Here is a 15,141-nt window from a genome sequence, read left to right on the forward strand (position 1 = left end):
AAACAAAAACAAAAAAAAAGAAAAGAGATATGATATAATTAAGTCTATTTTTTCTACCACAATTTACCTTCTCCCTAGAAGCAGGTCGTGTAGACTGTGGAGTACCATGTAAAAGCAACCGTGAATGTTCTACACAGGAGTCTACAAGTGGGCTGGGCATGGCCTGCCTCTGAGATTTTGTAGATTTAGAGTGGATGTCTGGTTGGTTGGTTGATTTTTTTTCCTTTCTTTTTTCCTTCCCTCCTTCCTTCTTTTCTTCCTTACTTTTTTCTTCCTTCCTTTCTAAGAGGCTGACTTTGAACTCTTGCACCCCTTACCTCAGCCCCATAAAGGCTAGGACTATAGGCATGCTTACATTAAGTGGTTGAAAAATGCCAAGTGAGTTGAGCTGGAGAGATGGCTCAGTGGTTAATAGCACTAGCTATTCTTACAGATGGACCCTGGCGCAATTCCTAGCACCCAAGTGACGGCTCACAACTGTCTGTAACTCCAGTTCCAGGGGATCTGACACCTCACACAAACATACATGTTGGCAAAACACCAATGCACATAAATTAAAAATAAATTTTAAAAAGAAAAAAATCAGAATGAGTCATAACAAATCACAAATACTGATTTTAAAGGCTCGATATGTAAGACAAAAGCTAATAGATATGAATTATAGAAGAAGAAAGAGAGAAGGAAAGTGGCTAATTATTGAAAATACATATCACTGTGGACTTGCTTTAGCTATTTCTTAGAGGACAGTGTCAATTCCAAAGAAAGTATCAGGATCCAAATGACACTGGCATTTTAAGTCAGAAACATCAGGAGCCTTTACCTACATAGAATTTAAGATCCCTTGCAGAGTTCGCAGACAGGCCCCTGGGGAAGAACTCTAATCCCTAATTAGATTGTCTGAGGAAGCCGCTCTAGGGAAGATTGTTATTTTTTACTTTGCAATTATATTTTCTTAGCTGCAGATAGACAATAATTATGAATGCGCCTCTATCTGTTTTCGCAAAAGCATACAGATTAATTAATGAACAACCTCAGCTGACCTAGGCAGAGGGCTCGGAGGACAGAACCAGAATGCTGCCGTGTGCGTGCGTGCGTGCGTGCGTGCGTGCGTGCGTGCGTGCGTGTGTGTGTGTGTGTGTGTGTGTGTGTGTGATTTCTTCAAGGACTAAACTGATGCACGTTTTTACGTGAACCACATACAGAAAAGACTACACCCCCACAACTGTACAGCTCAATTAACTTTCCAAGCAACCAGAAGAAAACCATTCCCTTCCGAGAAGCCTTGCTCTTGTCTCTCCCCAAACCTCCCCTCCATCTTCCGACAAAGTTAAGCACTGTCCCGACTTCTGACGTCATAGATTAAATCCTCTTACTTTTGACGTTTATGAAGATAGAATCATATAAGTTCTGTCTGTGTTTGGATGCTTGGTTTCTGTTGCTCAAGTCATGTGTGAGAGACGGTAGTCCTTCTATGTGAACTGTCTGTCGTGCAACATCCTATCAGTGACTGTTGCTGTTCCACGGTTCCAGCTTGTCATCCTTTAAGGAACATGCTGTGCTCTTAACTGCTGAGCCATCTTTCCAGCCCTGGATACTACCTTTTATGATGTCTTGAAGCCCCTCACTTAGTGTATAGGTGTGTGCACACACACATGTGTGTATGTACATGTGCATTCGGACATGTGAATACCAGAGGTCAACTTTGGTGTGATTTTTCAGGTGCTGCCGCCACCTTGTTTTGTGAGGATTTCTCTCACTGGCTTGGAGTTAGCCAAGTAGGTCAGGCTGTCTGGCCAAGCCCCGGGGATCCTGCTTCTGCCTCCCCACTGACTGGCTTATAAGCAGGCACGATCATGAGCAGCTTTTACTAGGACTCTGGACACGATACCCAGACCCTTATGTTTATATAGTAAGCACTTTATGGGCTGAGCTGTCTTCCTACCCACTGGGTCATCATCTGTCTTCATTATCTGGAGGAGATGCGGATGCGTTCAGAATATGACATCTTTTACTCTGTCACAGCCGGTCTGTGACAGCATCTTGTCTCCTCACCCTCAAAGCATCGTCCTTTCTTCTTACATTTAAGTTTGTACCCATTAGTCTCTTCCTTCATGATTAGGGATCTCTCATATGCTGTTTGAGAAAATGGTCTCCATCTCAGAATCATAACGTTTCATTTCAACTCCACAAGTCTTTTTGTTAGGCCCTTGACACTTAGATTGTACAACAAAAATTACTTTGGGGTTCAGTTCAGTTTGTTTTTCTAAGTGGCCTTCGTAGAAGAAAGTAATGTCAGCGTCGTGCAGTGTGGCTCTCCTTGCCCCAAGTGTCTGCACGGCTCACACTAATTCCCCTTCCTTTGTCTTGTTTGCTATAGTCTAGCAAGGCACTGTCTTTGTCACTGATATTGCACACGCAGTCTTAAGACTGGGAGGGTGGATTTTTCTACCTTGTTCTTTTTATGAAAGATCATTGTGATTCTGTGACTCTTAATGGCTCTTCCTGCGCCATGTTAATTTTAGAATTGGTCTGTTAATTATCATGGGAAATTCTGCTGTGGTTTTTGGTGTGCCCACATTGTGTTTCTAGACCACTCTGAGGAGAATTGCTATATTTATCACACAAACATTCCTAATCCATGGAATAGCCCCATTTAATAAATTTATCTTTAATTTTTGTTAATAATGTTGGATAATTTGTCTATATAACCCTTAGATATATTTTTAGATTTCATCATCAGTCTTTGATACTTCATGCTCTTGTATATGTGATACCTATTTTAATATTTTACTTTCCAATTATTGTCAGTACACAGAAATATAAATGATTCCTAAAGTAAGCATATTGTGTCTAACAATTTGGCTAAACAAAACTCACTTTTAAATTCTACTAATTTTTGTTTCTTACATATATAAATATGTTAATGTTAGGTCTCAAAGAAACTGGGGGACAAGCAGAGGTAGCACATGCCTTTAATCTGCCTTCCATCTCAGCACTCGAGAGACAGAAGCAGACGGATATCCATGTTCGAGGCCAGCCTGGTCCACAGAGCAAGTTCTAGGACAGCTAGAGATTCACAGAGAAACCCTGTCTGTTAACATATCCTAACTGATGCTGGCCAGCTTCCCAATCCCTCTCTGGGTCTGCGGCTTCTCCCTGCACTCCTCACACCCAACTCCCCACCCCTCTCTCCAGGGGGTGGGGCTTCTGCTCCCCTTCACAACTTAACCATTTACCTAGGTGCCCGCCTGGTCTCCAGGCTTGCTCCTGGCCTCTTGGCTCCTGGTTCCTCTCTCTCCCTTTCCTTCTCCCCATCCCAGCTTCCTCCCTCCGTCCCCCTCTTCTTATGGTCTCGTTCAGTCTGGACCCTTCCAGTTGCCTCTAGCTGCTTTAGCAGCAGCCAGTCCTCATTTATTAAGGTTTATTCAGTTAACTTCAAGTAATGGCGGCCTTGTTACCTCTACCAGGTCTTCGGCCATTATCACCCTGGTTAGGATTCAAATAGAAAAGCTTCAACGTCTCACTGTTAAACGTTTTCGTCAAATATCTTCTTATAAAAATACTTTTTATCGTGATTATGAAGCTCCTACTACCCTATTCCCAGCTTACCAGGAGTGTTTTGAGTTACAAGTAGATTTACATTATTTTAATTATTTCCCTTTAGTAATCATATGGTTATAACATTTCCCTTTTCATAATGTTAGTTTACTACTTCCAGGAATGAGCCTGACAATTTTGTGATGTTGCCGTTTTTCACACATTGTTATTACTGATTTTCTGATATTTATAAAATTTGCGCCCATATACACAGGAAGGTTGGATTACTGTTTGTCTTCTTGCAATATCTTTATTAGATTTTGGTGATTACCTTGTGCAGTCTTCACAAAAAGCATTTGGAAGGGTCTCCCTTTTTATTCTCCTTCTCCACTCCTCTTGAACTTTTACCGACAAGGTCAGGGAAGAAGAGATTTATACAGATCTAGCTCCTAGAATAGTTACAAATCTATTGAAATTGAAATCCTCGGGGTTTTTGTTTTTTTTTTTTTTTTTTTCTGGTATCATATTAGTATTTTCATTTGTCTGAAATTTTGTCCATTATTTTTTAAATTTCAAATCTATCAGTATGAGTTTTGAAATGATTTCAGTGTAAGGAATTCACAGTGATCCCTCAATCCACTCCTGATATTTGCAATACTGGTCATCTTGAAGTTGAGGTTTTTTAATTTATCTTTTCAAAGAGCCAGCTCTTGGTTCAGGCCTAAGACCTGAACTTGGGACGTGGAAGCAGAAGATGAGGGTTTAAGACTGGCCGGGGTGACGAGAAATGACTTCCTGTTTCAGAACAAAGGGACCAAAAATAGAGTAAAACCTCCTTGCTTCTCTGGGTGAATTAATAACAAGACACTGCTGAGCCAATCCAAGAAGCTTTAATTTGGAAATACTTATGTCTGAATTTTGTGACTTATCAAGATTCTCTGTCTGTCAGAAGAATATATTTGCAAAACATGTATTAAGGGTAGGGGAGGAAAGGGTGTCCCAGACCCACGAGGTGCTGTTCTGATGATCTTGATGTCTTCATTGGAATGGCCACTGGATCTCTTTCTCTTCCCGATACAGCCAAATAAATGAAATGATTTGTGCTTTTCAAAAAACAAGGACAGAATGGTGTACTCTCTAAATAAGCAGTTCTATCTAGAAAGACAGTTTTGACCCGGTGAAATAGTTTGGCAGGTAAAAGCACTTGCCACCGGAGCCTGACGGCCTGAGTCCGATCCCTGCACCTGGCAGTGGAAGAGGAGAACTGACGGTTTTCCTCTGCCCTCCACACTCTCACCAGAGCATGCCCACACTCACGCATGCCCACACTCACTCACGCACACGCATCATCTACACACGTGACTCCTTTTTTGTTTTTTTTAAGGAAAAGAAAATGAGATAGGTAGACCAAGCTGCCTTGAATTTGCATTCCCTTGCTTCAGTCCTATACTGGATTACAGGCATATGCTAACACGCTGGCCTAAAACAATATCTCAGTAAAGCTGGATGCACCCTCTGCTCCAGATACAGTCCATGTCATTGTTTGACCAAAGTGGCTTCCTGTTGTGGTTTTCACTTCTTGAAGTGGTTAGATTTAAGCAAAACACGTGGCCGCTGTTTTCACCCTGGCCCTATTCAGACGTTGAACTTGAGAGGTTTCAGCCTGACTCCCAGCTCTTGACAACAAGCACATATGGTATAAACGTAAGCAGGTAACATTGACAACAGGTGCATTTCAATCGCCGTCTCCTCTTCTCAATTTCTAGACATAAGATTTAATTTTTTTCTAAATAAAAAGTTTCCTGGTAAGAAATCTCTGCAGAATTACATGTAAAACCAACATTAAATGGTAGTAATGGCACGCACACACTTTTAATCCCAGCACCCGGGATGCAGAGGCAGGAGGAGCTAGAGTTTGATGCCAGCCTGGTCTACAGAGTGAGTTCTAGGTCAGCCAGGCCTACACAAAAACCCTGTCTCAGATATATACATATACATATACATATACATATACATATATATATATATATATGGTGTCCAAATTGAAGTGTCACACACCATATGTGGCAGGGCCCAAGCAGGTGGCGGTCACCATATTCCAAACCGGATGAGCACACCAGGTGACCTGGGTGCTCACATTTCTGACAGTTTGCTTTCCTTTCTTTTCCAGTCCTATTTATTTATTTATTTATTTATTTATTTATTTATTTATTTATTTGGTTTCTCGAGACAGGGTTTCTCTGTATAGCCCTGGCTGTCCTGGAACTCACTCTGTAGACCAGGCTGGCCTCGAACTCAGAAATCCGCCTGCCTCTGCCTCCCAAGTGCTGGCTCCAGTCCTTTTTAAAGATACTTATTAGTATGTATTTGTCTGAGGTGTGTGCCTCCCTCCAAGGCCAGAAGCCCTGGATTCTTCTAGAGCTCTGCAGGCAGCTGTGAGCTGCCTGTATTAAGTGCTGGGAATGAAAGCAGGGTCCTCTGGCAGAGCAGTATGCACTCTTAACTACTGAGCTGTCCCTCCAGCCCCCCGACCGGCTTTCTGCTTTCTCATCCTGCTCAGGAAGGTGCAGCATAATAATGGCAAACCAGCAAAACACTGTTAAACACATCGATGGGAATAGGTCTGCCACTGCAATGTCTGTCTTCAGGATGTTGGAAGGATAAGCTTAAGAATGTGGTAGAGTGTGTCTTTCATCTACTGATTGATTAGTCCTGTCTGGTGCTGCTCTGATGTGTGATTTAGAGGACTGAGTCAGACCTCTATAGCGTGAGCTCTGATTCTTCACTTTAGTAGACGTGCTGGCCTTTAGCAGGCCGATTATCCTTTGAACTGTCTACTTTATTGACCTACTAAGAGAAACTACACTGGTCCCCATCGAGAGAGAATTCTCCCATGTACTGACAGCTGTGGTCACTGGTTACCATTCTAATGCTTGTATAAACAGGTTGAACAGTCTTGAGATAGAAAAAGTGGGCACAGGTCAGATTTACTTGTAGTATATTATGAAAGATAGGGGTTTCCTGAGCTTGAACACAGCTGTAACACAAACGCACCTTGTCTGCAGTAGCCCCCCTGGGATGTTGTATGCCACCCCAGGGAACTTGTCCGGTAAAGGGAACTGTCACAAACTAGAAATGCAACCTGCAGAGTGTGGTGAGAGTTGAAGAACTCTTTGCTTCTCAGTCAGGAAACTCAAGTCCTTTGCTGAAAGCATGACACGGGGTCAGAGGGCCAACTTCCAGGATGACTGAGAATGGCTCTGACAAGCAGCTACGCCTAAGAAGTCTCCTTCCCTGACATTGAGAGCTGACACCATGTGAGCGTGAGTCCACACTTCATTGGGTTTTGTTCAGGTTTCAATTGGGAAGTGTAATTATTAACAGATCCAAATACCTCACTGTGGGGAGGGTTGCGCGACAGACTGAGAGGTGAAAATGGGTGTACTTTTTCACCTTTTCCAGATCCTTCCATACAAAGGATCTGAGCTTCAAGTGCTTAATAACGTTTTCAACCCCGTAGGTATCTGGTACAGTGCATCACGTGCTATAAGCAAACCACTATAGATAGCACTGTTTGTCCAGTGGCTTTGTTTTACTGTGTTTTATAGGGGATAGTAGGTGGATTATGAATAGGTAATGTGAAGACTGTTCTTAATGAGAGCAGTCCCCTGCAGACTTGCTAGACTGGGACCTGTTGGCCTGTGCTGAAGATCTCGCATACTTTTCCAACAGTCAGTTCTGCTTAAGGATCTCATAGCTCTGTAGTGTTGACATCCGGACCTCACTCCCACTCCCTTACCCATCTCCAGTCATCCAGTGTTCACACCATCTGCCAACATGGCAGTGATTGTACATGGCATATCAACCACGGAGAAGTCTCTCATGCTAAGGAATCATCACAGCAGAGTTTCTTGTAAAAGTTTCACAGGGAAAGTGAAACAGCACTTCTTTGTCAAACTGTTTTATTAGAACTTCTGCCTAAGAAAACATCAGGACTGGCCCTGTGTGCTGCTTATGTTAGCTGGAAAGACCTCTATATAGTATTTCCAGGAAGTCATCCTTGAGGTACCACTGCTAGAAGGTGCATCCTTGCCTGAGATCCTTAGTTTGCAGGCGGCAGCCTCTAACTTCCTTCTTCATTTATAATACAGTTCCCATCTCTTACCACCGGCCCCTATGTTTTCTTGCATTTGTGATGTTATTTATTGAACTGTCACTAGCAGGAATGGGAGACTTTAAGCCCGTGACAGAAAGCGCTCCCCTCATCTGTACCACACAAGTGCATGGCCAGCAGCTGCAAAGAGGTGTGACTCTGGCTTCCTGATGACTGGCTCCCTGGTGCAGCAAGCTGGAAAAGCAGGCAGGCCTGCTGCTGCTGGCACATTCCTTTGGTGTGACTGTTTCCCAACACCGAGGTCATATCTTCATCTGCAAACAGAGACCGGAACACCTACTTCTGGCACTGTGAGAACGGCACAGACGCCTCATAAAGGCAGCCTCCTTGGCTTGTGGGAAGCTCTTCCTGGCCTCCTCTCTAGTGTCACACACCTTCACCTCACTGGGGATCACTGGAAGCAGTGAGTGACAAGCACGGCTAGGGGGTAGGCCTGCTGAGAGAGCACATTTTCTCACCCTTTCCTACACTAAGGGCAAGGTCAGCATTGGTCGGTCGAGTTTCACTTGGGGCAACCCTTTGTCATTGCTGTGGACTGTGCAGATGATGTCTGTAGTGTGGAAGAGGAGAGAGGCAGTGACTTCTGCATTTGTGGAAGCCAGTAAGAAGCAGGCATTTGATGCATGCTGCCACCCACCCCTTTCTCCTCATCCTTTCTGGTTGTCCTCTGTCCTGCTGCGTCTGCCCTGTGTCCAGCAGGCTGGTGTCCACTCTGTTGGGTCTGAGCAACAGGAAGCACAGAGTAAATAACAGCCTGGGAAAGCCAAAGCCTGCCTTTCTGCTTGTCCCTCACTGTACCAGGTCAGGCAGTAGCTGTATTCCTTCCTGGTTTCAGCCTTGTGACTCTCAGAGCCAACTGGGCTGTAGGCTCCATCCCCCTGGCTCCTACCCCAATCTAGAAGACTCCTGGTAAATTCTACAGCTAGTACAGCTAGCTAGCAAGCTCTTTGCGTTTGTTTATCGTTTGCTTGTTTGTCTATTTGCTTCACTGACATTTAATTCACAAAGCCTGATAGTGGGTGGTTTCTGGAACATGAAGTGTTGACTAGCCATCACTATGATCAGTTTTTGAACATTTTAAACTCAAAAAGAGACCCGATGCCCATTCATAGTCTTTCCTCATTTCCCCCAGTGCTTCCAGCACTCAGGAATCACCAACTGTCATTTCTGTGCCCACAGAGCCGCCTGCTCTGGAGATCCCATGTGAAGGGGTCGGGGACATTCTTCAACCTTCTGAGTTCCCTTAATCTTGCCCACACCTGTGTAAACAGTCCCTCCAGTTAACCCTTAAAGGGCACTTTGTCTTCCTGGGACCCTCAGCTTAGCCTTGTCTACCAGTCAAAGATGAAGAAGAGAGGACAGTGAACAAAGAGCGGGAAGAGCAGGCACTCCCAGCTCACAGGTCCAGCCTCAGCTATGAGTCCTGGCAGTGGTTATGGGCAATAAATACAGCAAAAAGCGTGATAAAAGGCATAGAATTTGGGCATTGTGGAAGCTGAGGGGAACCAGGGCCAACCTTTGGGGTGTTGGGTTAACTTGCTTGCAGAGCCCTGGGGGGGAGAATGTCCAACACGCATTGAGGTGCAGAAGACTGTAGCCTCCAAGATGGTAGACTCTAAGAATCCCTTCTGGGCTTCCATCTTAGAAGCAAGCCCCAGGCAAAGACCCCAGTAGTACCTCAGTCCTTTAAATGTTCTTTTGGTGTGATAAGGGCATACATATCCCCATAGTCCTTCTGGAGGACTTGGCATCGCTGCCTGCTTGGTCCCTCTGCACAGACCACTATATTATATCTTCAGAGCTCCCTTCCCCCCACCCCCACCCCGCATCTTTATTCTTCCCGTTTCTGGCTGTCCGTCTATTCCCACCAACCATCATGTCCAACACAATGGGAGGCTATCTTTAATGGACAGCAAGGAGGTAAACCAGAGCTGACAGTCACCTGACTTCCTCCAGGGCCAGGTGTGTGTACACAGCATTATCTGCCATGCATGTCGCTAAGGGAAAGCAACAGATGAACTTGAAGGGATGCCAGCATGTGACAGGCAGGTGGAAGAAGGGAAACTCAAGCAACAGGGTGACCAAGAGTCATAGAAATTTAAGAGGAAGTGTAGAAAGGATCATTTCTCTGGGCTCATCCACAAGGAACTTCAACAAAGACATCTTTCCCTGAAAGTTGGTCTTGGAAGATTGCTTATCAATTCAGAGACCTGGCTGGGGGTGGGAAGTGAGGGATGGGGGGATGGGGGGACAGAGGTGTCACATTTTAGCCCTGTTAAAGCATCACTAGGAAGTGGGTAAAAGCAAAAGAAGAAACTGTGGCTTCTCTGTGGAGAAGGGCAACAGAGAAGGATGGGGATGTGGAATGGAGAAAGCAGAAGGCAGGAATGTTGATGGTGATGCTGCAGGAGTCATGGAAGATAATGAAGGCACAGGCTGGAGAAGAAGGGGCTGGGAATGGGACCAGCAGAACTTTTAACTTGGATTGACTTGTTACTAATTAACTTAGTTGTTTCATGCCCAATCTTAATGTTTTTTTCCTTTGGTTTTTCCTCTGTGTACTGGTAGGCCTGAGGAGAAACGAGACATTGCAGGAATCCTGGGTCAACAAGCTGGGGTAAGCTTCCTCCCTCAGAAGTGTCTTCAGCCTGCCCCAGTCTGCTCTCTGTCCGGTGGATTTCACTTCCTGTGCTTTCTGGCAAATGCATTTCCTGTTTGGGATGTAAGTGTTCCAGGGAGGCATCTACCTCGCTTCCTCCAGCTTCCTGGCCCGTGGCACCATCCTGAGGGTACTCAGCATGAGCTCTACACTGTTGTTCTTGTAGAACAGGGGCCTGGAAACCAGGAAAGCTTGCCTGTAGTCAGCTACTGCATCCTGACTCACTGAGGATGGTAGAACCTGATGGGATTTATTCCAAACATTTCTCTCTAAAGCCTCATTATTAACTTGAGCCACACCCCTCATAAACAGGTTTACACGCTGGCCCATTTATATAAGTGCAGGGCAGACATTAAATAATTGCGGTCCACAACACACACACAGCCAGCAAGACAGCGTTGTCACAGAGGGCAGCTTTCACAGCCTTAAGTACTAGGTTGGGCATCTGATAGTTTCATTTCGAGATAAATATGGGTTTTTAGGGGGAAAAAAAAATCACAGCCTATGAAAATTCCATTTACTGTCAGACACCTGTCTGTTTTTCTTAATTGAATTAATCATTTTGATCCTGTTTTGAACCATGTTCTCCTGTTGCTCTCTGTGGGGAGGAGGCCTTACTTCACAGCCAACAAAGATAACATGCAGTATATTTCTGCTTCTCATCTCCTGCATCATAAGCCTTTGATGTCTTTGGTGAAGGACGAATGCTCCTCTACTGGAAAGTCAGTGACAGACAGAGCACTTGAGTGACCAGCTCAAGCCCCCAAGTACTGCTGAGGCAGGCCCACACCTTCCACCTCTGAAACTCAAGCCTCACAGGACCTCATGAGACTGCTTCTGCTGCATGAGTCTCCAGTTAGAACTTACTGTCTAGAAATATCCTGGGACTGAGTTCAATGTCACAGAAGAGCACAGCTCAGAGGACCTCAGAAGCCAGTGAAGCCAGTCCCCAGCCTTCTGTTTTTAACAATCAAATGAAAAAGAACAATGGATATAACTCTATTAAAAAAAAAAAAAAAAAACCTTTATAAGCTTCAGAAAAGTCATTTTTATGTTAACGACATACCAAGTAAAAGAAACCTGGTCGAGGACCAGGGTGTGGTGGGTATAACTTTAATCCCAGCACTCAAGAAGTAGAGACAGGTGGGTCTCTGAGTTAGAGGCCAGCCTGGCGTGCAGTTCCAGAACAGCCAAGACTATACCAAGAAACCTAGTCTTAAAACAATAAAAAAGACCCTATTGAAACCACCAGATATTTTGAAATGGTAAAAACTAGCATTGTTCAACAGGGATATAACACAACTACTTATGTAATTTAAACTTCCTTCAGCTACCTTAAAGCAATAAGAAGAAACAGATAAAAATTGTTTTTGTTATATACAACATTTTGCCCCATATGTAGAAAATACTATAGTCTGGCGTATGTATGTTTAATGCAAAAATTACCAGCAAAGTATTTTATACTCTCCTTGTAATAAAGCCTTAAATATTGGCATTATATTTCAATCCCATGTGTCTCAGTTCATTCTAACCCAGGTACTTGGAGCCTCCCCACCTTTACATCACTGTAACTTTTTGGAGGGTCAGCATATCCAAAGGCAAATCTGAGTGGCATGTTGTTCTCTGGGGAGGTCTGGACTGTCTACTTTGTAATCATGGATTACCACGATACTGCAGTCACTTGAGGAACTCACTGAGGGCTGATACTTCAGTGATTTCTGGAAATTTCCAGAATACCTTAATTAAAAGTTTCCACTTGCAGTTGGATAACAAGACCCACATTTGCTCGCACAGCACAGTGCTGGACACTAGCATAGACCATGGCCCATTTCTGGTTTCTGAATAACAAGGAAATGGGCCAGATGTCAGTGAGTAACAAGGAAATGGGCACATGCTAGTGATCCCAGCACTTGCTAGTCTGAAGCAGGGGAATTACAGGTTTGAGTCTACTTTGAGGTACAGAAGGAGATCGTCTTAGCAATCATAAAAATAATAAGGAAATGTGCATTAAGGTGACATACACATGCTCCGCACAGCATCATCTTTTTGGATTCGTAGCTCAGGATATGCCACCTCTTGACCATTTGCCATCAGACCCTGACCTGGCTGTGAGTCATCATGACACCGGAGGTCATTTCTCCAGCTGCCGTTAAGAACCAAAACCTTCATACCTAATGCTTTAACTCCCCAGTCCCTCAAGCATCTTTGTTGTGCTGGTTTCTTAGGTAACACCATCCAGGCTTTGGGGAGGGTCAGCAGGAAAGATATTTAAGGAATTACAAATCTGAAACACAATCCATCTTCAGGAATGTCATCGGGAAAGACAGGCTGCCAGCAATCACGGGTTCCATGTGAACAGGAGGAGCCAGGACAGAGTAAGTATGAGGTCAGTGTCTCTTAATGAGTGTTCACTTGGGGCAGGTCTGGCAATTGCTATGTACCACAGTTGGCACCTGTGGTGTGGAAGAGGAAAAAGTGAATGTGGAAACTGATAAGGAGCAGGCCCATGATGCCTGTTGCCACACTTCCTCCCCCATCCCCCAACTTCTCTCTTACTGTCCTAGAAGGCAGTAAACTCTACTGTGATACTGATTTTCTTACTAACAAGGCACACAGAGATGATGTGCATCCTGGAATTGAAGCCTATGGCAAAACAGAGGCCTGGCAGAAGGACTGTCACATCAGTTCCTGCTTCACGCTGCTGCCAATTTCAACTCTCCAACACAACCCACCTCCACCCTTAGCAAACTCGGTTGGTGACAAGCCAGCCGAAGGGAATGGCTGAGAAGGAAGTAGCAATAACCTTGTCCTTCTCCAGGCGATCTCCCGCCTCACGTATGAAAACAATCACTGCACCTGAGGTCTATGCATGTTAGTAGAACAGAACAACCTTGGCAGCGTTTGGGCGCCCTCTTGGCAGCAGTGGATCACAGCTGCTGAGGCCCAGGCAGAAAACTGGATGGTGAGCCAGCCTCACTGTGGCTGAGGTGTCTCAGCGAGGTGACAGGAGAGTGAGTCCAAGGGCCTCCTTTGCCTGTTTTCTCAATCCTGCTTAGCTTGGAATTGCAAGGCTCTTGAGAAAATGTCTGGAGAGAGACTCCCTGCCCTGGCTGTCAATGCCTGGAAACACACTGTATCCTCTCATTGTGTGGGGAGAGGCCAGCCAGAGCCGGTGAGGGGGCAGCTGCCAGCATCCAGACATGGCTCAGCTGAGCTCTAAGAAGAGGCAGTCACTGGCTTAGACCTAGAGCAGCTCAGTCCTGTGTGGCAGACCTGATCATGACCCAGCGATTCAGGGGTATTAAAACACTGCAAGAAACACGCATGCCCCTGAAACAACTAGCACACGGAGAGGCACTGTGCAGGCTGCTGCTCTCTGTGGACTTCTTGGCTACTGCTTCTGCCTAGTTTTTTCCAGAGCCTTCCATGCAGCATGGAGGGATGTGATTTGACCCATCTGTTGGAGACTCAGTTTCTTTCTTTCTCTCTCTTTCTTTCTTTCTTTCTTTCTTTCTTTCTTTCTTTCTTTCTTTCTTTTTTTTCCGAGACAGGGTTTCTCTGTGTAGCCCTGGCTGTCCTGGAACTCACTCTGTAGACCAGGCTGGCCTCAAACTCAGAAATCCACCTGCCTCTGCCTCCCAAGTGCTGGGATTAAAGACGTGTGCCACCACCGCCTGGCTGGAGACTCAGTTTCTGTGTAACTCATTGTCCCAACTGTGACAGCTCCCTCCCTCCCTCTCTTTGTGTGTGTGTGTGTGTGTGTGTGTGTGTCTCCAAAGCACTGGCTAATCTTTATTGTAACATCTTCTGACCCCAAGGATACCATAATTTCCAACATTCTCAGGGAAAGCTTTATCACTTAAGAAATATAATATTAATATGAATCATAGGAAGATAAGGATGTAGTGGCTGAGAACGGCAGGTAGTGTTTACCTGGTGCAGACAAGAGAGGACTTCAGTGAATGTGGAAATATGAGAGTTGTCAGAAACAAGATGTTTTTTTTTTTTTAATTTACTGTGTATCTGTCCATCTGTTCATCTGTCTGTCTGTCTGTCTTTGTGGAGTTAGTTTTCTCCTGCCTTTATATGGGTCTCAGGGATTGAACTCAGGCTGCTAGGCTTGTGTGGCAAACACCGTCACCTGCTGAGTGATCTTATCAGCCCCAGAAACTGAATAGTTTTAAAACTACTCAGGTGAGTGAATTAGTCTGGAAAAAGGCCAAGCATCCCCAGGGTTTTAGATCTACCAAGGGATGGCAGACCAGTTAACACAGAGGCCTGATTAGTGAGATGTTCTAGGGTCGAAGCTGAGCTCAGGGTCCCTGATACACCTGTGTCCCCTGATGTTTGTGAACGCCCATGTCAGAGGCCTGCAGAATTACACTGGGGCTGAGTGGAAGGGCCTGGGCCTGACACTTCCAGAGATAGGGGAAAGGAATGTGTAGCAAGCCTAGACGATATGCCATCATCCGGGGAGGATAGGTCCAAACCACAAAGATATTTGACAAATACGCTGAACATAAAAGAGGTCAGCCCTAAGACTTTGTTTAGTTGTATGCTACAAAATCGTCTTAATCTGTTTCTCATCGCTGTAGCACGGTATCACATATAAACCATAATTTTGAAAATACATTTATATTTATATTGAAAATACATTTATTCCTCATGGTATTGTAGACTAAGGAGTCCAAGATCAAGAAGCCAGCATCATTGGTGCTGCACCACAGTGCGGGGGGGGGGGGGGGAGTTACCACAGGAAGTGAGCTACCTC

General features: G+C 44.9%; 1 long non-coding RNA gene across 2 annotated transcripts in view; it reads left to right on the top strand.

Moving 5' to 3' along the window:
• LOC143440015 (uncharacterized) overlaps positions 1-11,876 on the top strand; it is a 23,744-nt gene extending 11,868 nt beyond the window's left edge. Inside the window, exons 2-4 of one of the 2 annotated variants that reach the window (XR_013107944.1) lie at positions 6,722-6,860; positions 10,280-10,433; positions 11,049-11,876. This is a non-coding gene — a long non-coding RNA (uncharacterized LOC143440015). The remainder of the gene's footprint in view (positions 1-6,721; positions 6,861-10,279; positions 10,434-11,048) is intronic. The other variant, XR_013107945.1, reaches the window with a different exon arrangement.
• Positions 11,877-15,141: the final 3,265 nt, after the last annotated feature.

The sequence above is a fragment of the Arvicanthis niloticus genome, chromosome 28 (assembly GCF_011762505.2).
Source record: "Arvicanthis niloticus isolate mArvNil1 chromosome 28, mArvNil1.pat.X, whole genome shotgun sequence".
NCBI classification, from domain to species: Eukaryota; Metazoa; Chordata; class Mammalia; order Rodentia; family Muridae; genus Arvicanthis; species Arvicanthis niloticus.